We start from the raw sequence: 7,649 nt of genomic DNA, 5'->3' as shown, positions 1-7,649 counted from the left end.
TGGTCACAAATGGTCAGTAAAAAGATGGGCTTTTTCCATTATTCACTTGGACTTTTATCTCACAGTCCTTTCAACCTTCTGTTTTTAGTCTCCTCAAGCTTTGTACCTAGTTCCTTTTTCCTCGTATTTCACTCAACACAGTCTTCTTGTCTTCCGTACATGACTCAGAGCTACTCTGGCCATATGTGGATGGCTCCTGAGGACTTGAAATGTGGCTAATACAACTAAGGGACTAAACTTAAAATGTTATGCAGCTTCAATTAATTTACATTTAAAATCTCATACTTGATTCCATTACTGAGTATGAGTCTACTTGCAAATGAAAATGTTATGAAATACAAATTGTCAATTAAATTTAGCATCTGAATTTAGATAGTTTACAAGTATAAAATACACAGTGGATTTTGAAGACTTAGTTCAAAGAACATATAAAATATTTTAATAATTTTTATATCGATTGCCTGTTGAAATGGTATATTGGAAATATTCAGTCAATTAAATTACATAAAAAATTAACTTCATCTTTTTTTTTACTTTTAAAAATATACATATTTTTATTGATTTCAGAGAGGAAAGAGAGAGAGAGATAGAAACATCAATGATGAGAGATAATCATTGATTGGCTGCCTCCTGCACGCTAGGGAATCCAGCCAGAAACCTGGGCATATGTCCTGACCTGGAATCGAACCGTGACCTCCTGGTTCATAGGTAAACACTCAACCACCGAGCCATGCCAGCCAGGCTTTTCTTACTTTTTTATTGTGACGGCTAGAAAAGATTTGAATTACACATATACCTATCTTCATATTTCTCATGAACATTTTTGTCTAGAGCAGTGATGGCGAACCTTTTGAGCTCGGCGTGTCAGCATTTTGAAAAACCCTAACTTAACTCTGGTGCCGTGTCACATATAGAAATGTTTTGATCTTTGCAACCATAGTAAAACAAAGACGTATATTTTTGATATTTATTTTATATATTTAAATGCCATTTAACAAAGAAAAATCAACCAAAAAAATGAGTTCACGTGTCACCTCTGACACGCGTGTCATAGGTTCGCCATCACTGGCTAGAGCCTTACTACTCAAACTATTCTCAGTGCATCAGCAATAAAGGTGTTACTAGAATGTCTTAGAAAGGTAGAATCAGAAACTGCATTTTTTTAACTTTTTAAAAAATATATTTTATTGATTTCAGAGAGGAAGGGAGAGGGAGAGACAGAAATATCAGTGATGAGAAAGAACCATTGATCGGCTGCCTCCTGCACCCCCCCACTGGAGGTCGAGTCCACAAGCCAGGCACATGCCCTCGGCTGGAATCAAACCCAGGACCCTTCAGTCCACAGGCTGATGCTCTATCCACTGAGCCAAACCAGCTAGGGCGAACCTGCATTTTTTTAAAAAATCCCTGAGCAATTTGTTTACCCATTAAAGCTTGAGATGCAATGATCAAGATGGCAACCACTAATCACCAGCCACCCACTTTTCCTCTGATCTCTGGCATACAGAAGCTGTTCCATCAACAGTGTGTAATTTTAAAACAAATTTGTAGCTTCTCATTACACACCTGTCATTCCCCTCACATGGCTGGGTGTACTGTCCTGACCAAGCAATCTGCCAAACAGCATTGGTCTAAAAAAGTTGCTGCCCCGTCTCCCAGGCCTGCCCTGCTCTTCAGGTACCCATATGCTACCCCGACTCTGTCACTCCGCGTACTGTAATCATACTCAGAGAATGCTAGAATCAGACAATGACTATCATAGGTTCACTGCCCTGGGAGCAGAGTTTGAGACGGAGTTTTGTGTTCAAGTGATTTATTCAGGAAGCATCTCAGAAAAAGATGAGGGAAGAAAGCATAACAGAGCGGGGGGTGGGGGGGGTAGGGGAGCAGAAACTAAGCAAGGATATAGTCTCCCATGAGACCAGCTTTACTCTGATCCTACAGGGATATCCTGGAGCCCAAATTGCACCAAAGTATTGCTCTCACTTTAAAGCAAGGGTGGTCCTTCTTGTACTTTCAGGCTAGTCAGTCATTGGCAGAAGCTGGGGGTCAAGGCATGGCCTCCATACTAGTTGGTCCCTTTTATCTGAAGTGTTCTATGGATGAGAGAAGCTGTGATTGGAGGGTGTACCAGCCTTGAATGGGAATTCTTCTCTAAGTCCTGCTACTCTTACAATTAGGTCCTGAGCCTTCCCTTGAGAGACGTCCTCTGGCTGCAGAAGATGCTGCTAAGGAGGCCCCCTGATCCTCACTCTGCTTTACATTGTTGTTTAATAGATAGAGCTTTGTCATCTCTCTTCAACAAATTAACGGCACTTAGCAAGAGCCACCCAATGTCAGTCTTTAAATATACCTTTATTGATTTCAGAGAGAAAGGGAGAGGGAGAGATAGAAACATCAATGATGAAAAAGAATCATTGATCGATTGCCTCCTGCACACCCCCTACTGGGGATCAAGCCCACAACCCGGGCATGTTCCCTGACCAGGAATTAAGCTGTGCCCTCCTTCCTGGTTCCTGAGTGGATGCTCAACCACTGAGCCACACCAGCTAGGCTCTTTTTTAAAATGGCTAATTTCACTGATAGTTTGAGTCCTTCAGGTTCTTAATATTTCTAGTTTGATGTTTGACCTCAAAGTAAATAATTACCTGTTTTTAAAAGATGGTATGGGGTGGTGGTGGTGGTGGTGGTGGTGGTGATGGTGATGGTGATTTCAGAATGGAGATTTGAGACCCAGGAGGAATGGCTCTAGTTCTGGAATTGAAAATGATAAGCTTTTCCTATCTAAATATAATATGCACAGATACTTACATAGCATATGTACATGCAAATGACACATTTAACTCTATTTTCTGTAGCCTTACATACGTCAGGCCTGTCCTCTGCTTCTTCAAGTTTGCCATTGAGGATGCCCAAGTGTGTAACACTGTGGGGACTTTATTTTTTCTAGTACATACATTACAGAAATTACCACAAACACAAGTGTGTCCTGCTGATGGATGCTCTTGGGAGACTGACATTCAACATTACCTTGTTTTGCAATTTAGGATTGTGTTTCAGTTGTTTTCTACCAATTGCTTCTACCTGGTGGGTCGACAGGCACAGTACACTGAAATGAAGCCAAGTCTTCTTGCTGGAGGAATCCTTACTTTGCACCAGGGACATCATCCACAGCTAAACTGTCCGTGGGAAACTCTGGGATTGTTGGAAGCTGTCGCTCCATCTGGAGGGATGCTGTGCTATTTCTTACTTTTTTTCTATATCCTTTCTTACTCAAGAAAAGGTTCATCCTCCACATCTGCCCATTTTATCTTGCCACCATTCATACTACTATTCCATTATGATGACCCTGTGTGCAGAATCATGCTTGCTTCCTTAATAAGGAGCTGAGCAGTAAAGAGTTAGCTGAAAGGACCTCGCACATGGTAATGCTCAATAAATGCACTCGGTGTTATTTCATCCTTCCTCTTTTCTCTTTTAAGTCCATCTCCTTGATCCCCTTATCTCCTCCTTGGGCTCTTTCTCAACTGCAACAATAATGCACCAATGAAAGGTGTGTGTCCTAGCAAAACTCATAGCATTTATAAGGGAATTTCTCCTTTGTAACCCCTGCCTTAAGCTACGAGAACACCTGCAAAAAGTTAATATTAGCCGCCCAAAATATTTTTCTGTCATTTTTCTAAAAGACAGAATCCAAACTCTGCCTCCATTTAAAAATCAAATTTCAAGCTCTGGAGATTATTTATAATTATGGTGGTTGGCAACAAAATAAATAAATAAATAAATAAATAATCCTACAAATAAATGAATTAAACCAATAATCAGGTAACTCAATAAGGGTTTTTTAATGCTGAAAATTTGCCTCCTTTAACATAAAACGACTTTTCACTAAATATGGCTGTATGTTTTCTGAAAATTTGTGAACTTTAGATGTAGTAACTAAGCACCTAAAGATGTTGATGATAAAGATGATAAACAACATGTTGAGAAATTACCTAAACCAATTTGATCATTCCTAATTATTAGGTACTCGTTGGTAACCTGGTTCAAAGAGATATGTAAGCACTAAAGTTCTCCTCCCGCAAAGTCTGGCTACCAGCAAGAATGTTACAATGAAAGCAAATCTCGGGCCAAAATTTGCCAGCGCTACAAACACTAGAAAACACGTAGGCAAAAGAAAATGTGACAGTGGAATGTTAGTCAGTCTGGAAAAGGAAGGAAATTCCTACACATGCTGCAAATGGATGAACTGGAGGACCTCATGCGAAGTGAAATAAGTGAAGACAAATATGCATGATTCCACTTAAATGAGGTGCTTAAAGTAGTCAAGTCATAGAGACAGAAAGTAGAATGGTGATTGCAAGGGCTGAAGGGAGTGAATAATAAGAAGACAGTTTAATGGATGCATAGTTTCAGTGTTGTAAGATGAAAAGGGTTCTAGAGATGTTTGGTGGTGATGGTCGCACAACATTATCAGTGTGTTTAATACCCCCGAACTGCACACTTAAAGTGCTTGGAGTGATAAATTCCATGTGTGTCTTACCACAGTACAAAAAAATTGGGGGAGAAAAAGGTCATTAACCTCCTCTGTGAATTCAGCGATGTCCTCTCCTTAGTCCTCTCCAGCACTCTGCAGGGAAGATTCACTCCAGGCTGATCCACCAATATTCTAGTCGTAAGATTCTGCCAACCTTCTGATCAGATCAGACAGCAGACTCCTCCAAAAATGTCTAGACATGAAACTCACCGGAATCCTTAGGTTTAGGGTCAAGCCAGTCTCAACAGCATAGCCTCCTGGGATTGTTGGATTCTTATTTCCTGTTCATGCAAATGTGGAGTTAACTATGAAGTACTTTTTGCCAGTCTGTCTATTTTGAACCCTGCCAATAACATGAATGATGAATCATTTATATCATCCTATACCAATTATTAAACCTTTTGCTATATGGCCGGCTGGTGTAGCTCAGTGGTTGAGTGTTAATCTATAAACCAGGAGGTCTCGGTTCGATTCCCAGTCAGGGTCGCAGGCTCAATCCCAGTAGGGGGAGTGCAGGAGGCAGCTGATCAATGATTCTCTTATCATTGATGTTTCTATCTCTCTCTCCCTCTCTGACATCAATAATAATTTTTTAAAAAAATTAAAAAAACACAAATCTTTTGATATGGATCAGTGATAAATCTGGTCATTCTGGTTATCTTTTTAAATACTAGCTAAACACCTCTATGGTATGAATTCCTTATTAATTATTTCAGCCATTAACCAAATGTCCTAGAGTAGGGACATTTATCACACTATTTCTCTACTTGCAGTTTCATAGTCCTATTACTGGATTGCCCTTCATAAACTCTTTTCAAATAACACATAGGTTATTATATCATGAAGCGTTTTCAGGGTAGACAATGTCTACTTTCCCCAAATCTTCCCAGCTAATGTATCCCCTTCACCCTTCTTAATTTCCCAGTTTTCTTATCCCCACCACCCCATCCTGACTTGTGAGTGTTTGAGGGAATAACTTCTGTTTTAAAAGACAGACAGTATCTACTTATGATGCAAGGTTTCCAAACCATGGTCTTGACTGGAACTTAGCATGGTTAAATACATGGAAAGCATATTACCAAATTTCAGAGGGCTCAAAATAAAAACAGTAGCTAGCACTCCATATAACAGATCAAAATTTTTGAACTATTGGTAGATTTGTTTTGTTTTGAATATATTTTTTATTGATTTCAGAGAGGAAGGGAGAAGGAGAGAGAGAAACATCAATGATGAGAGAGAATCATGGATTTGCTGCCTCCTACCTACGCCCCTCCTGGGGATCAAGCTCACAACCTGAGCATGTGCCCTGACCGGGAATCTAACCATGACCACCTGGTTCACAGGTCGATGCTCAACCCCTGAGCCACGCCACACCAGCTGGGCTAGTTTTAGTTCACCAGACTTGTGCAAATTCACTCCCCTTAAGGACCATGGTTCTCAGCCTTGGCCATACATTGGGGTCACCTGAGGCCCCACTGAAAGAAATTCCAATGCGGTTCTACAGGGAGACAATGGGGCATGAGTATTTTCACAAGCTCTTCAGAAGTTTCCAGTGCGCTGCCAAGGTTGAGAACCATTGGTCTGAGGGCTCACTTTAGGTTGCTATATAAATGACAAATACCAGTCAATTTTAAATTTCTCACAACAAAACATTTTATAGTATGAGTATTTCTGTGCTAAAATTTTATTCAAAATTCTGTTTGAACTGAGTCTGCTGTGTTCTTATTTGCCAAATTCGTCAGCCCTATCATTTCTCTGACTTTAATCTATGGCTTCATAAGAAACAGGAGGCTAATTTACATCCCTTAATTAGTAGAAAGCATTAAGACTTCTTGTCTTCTTTCAGGCCTGGTTGTAATACACCTTATACTTATAAAAACTCATTTATTAACCATTAGAAGCACTGTAAGTCCAGCCAGTTCTTGGCTTTCACAAGCTGCCAGCATTTTTTTTCTCATGTTTTCCATGTTTCTTTCCCTTCAAGCAAAGGAAGATGAAAGCTCTCTTGGACTTTAAATCATTCTGACGTCTTCCACTTCACTTTTCTGACTCCAGCTGGGAAAAGTATCTGCTTCTAAAGCAGTGGTTCTCAACCTTGGCTGCACATTAGAATCACCTGGGAATCTTTTTAAATTACTGATTTCTGGGCCTCATCCTCTGGAAATTCTGTTTCTTTGTTATGGGGTGGGGCCACAACATTAGTAACAAAGAAACAGAATTTCCGGAGGATGAGGCCCAGAAATCAGGAATTTAAAAAGATTCCCAGGTGATTCTAATGTGCAGCCAAGGTTGAGAACCACTGTTCTAAAGGATTGTGCGATTAGAATTGTCCACCTGGACAACCCAGCATACTCTTCCCATTCGGGTCCATAACCAATCGCATCAGCAGAGTCCCCTTCGCCGTGTACTGTAACATACTCCCGGGCTGCGGGGAGTGGGGTGTGGACCTTTCGGGGCTTCTCTGCCTACCACAGTGGTCTTGGGTGTCACCTCCCCTGTCAGACCCCTCATCACTCCTGCGTTGCAGTGGAGCACATTCTCCCGTTGTTTTTCCGAGAAAGGATGCATGGAAAGAACATTTAAAACTTAGCATGTCTAGAAGTATCTTTCGATCATCTATTTTCATTGCTCTGAGTCCAGAGTTTATTGCCGCTAACCTGTCATCATTTACTTCAGGCGGCCTCCTGGCTCCCAGAATAAGCACTGGGGCTGACCTCCCGCCTCCAGCTCTTACTCACTGCCACCTGCCAAGAGTGGGGGCAAGAACACTACAGCGGAGCAACTGGCTGCGCACAGGTGGGCCCTTCGGCACCAGGAGGTAAGCGACTTAGGGGTGGCGTCCGAAGGGAAGACTCAGCCCCCGGGCATGGGAAGAGCTTTAGGCGGCGTGCAGGTGGGTCGTGCAGGTGGATCGTGGAGGTGGATCGTGGAGGTAGATTGTGGAATAGACGCAGCAAGTGGGCTGGGAGCGCGTCAATTAAAAAAAGATTTTAAAAGAAAACCAAAAAGAGACATACAATGTCCAAAACAATGGGAAGATCCTAATAGCAGACAGCACCAAGTGTTCTATACCAGTAAAACCTAATCCGGTGTCACCCGACCGCGTGGCTCG

General features: G+C 41.5%; 1 protein-coding gene across 1 annotated transcript in view; it reads left to right on the top strand.

Moving 5' to 3' along the window:
- Window positions 1–7,248: 7,248 nt before the first annotated feature.
- The window catches only part of RNF180 (ring finger protein 180), an 83,733-nt gene continuing 83,332 nt past the window's right edge, over window positions 7,249–7,649 (top strand). The window contains exon 1 of the mRNA XM_006762423.2: window positions 7,249–7,355. The gene's annotated coding sequence lies outside the window, so the exon portion shown is untranslated. The remainder of the gene's footprint in view (window positions 7,356–7,649) is intronic.

The sequence above is a fragment of the Myotis davidii genome, unplaced genomic scaffold (assembly GCF_000327345.1).
Source record: "Myotis davidii unplaced genomic scaffold, ASM32734v1 scaffold135, whole genome shotgun sequence".
NCBI classification, from domain to species: Eukaryota; Metazoa; Chordata; class Mammalia; order Chiroptera; family Vespertilionidae; genus Myotis; species Myotis davidii.
Note: the sequence above shows the minus strand (reverse complement) of the source record. Positions and strands in the feature narration are given on the sequence as shown.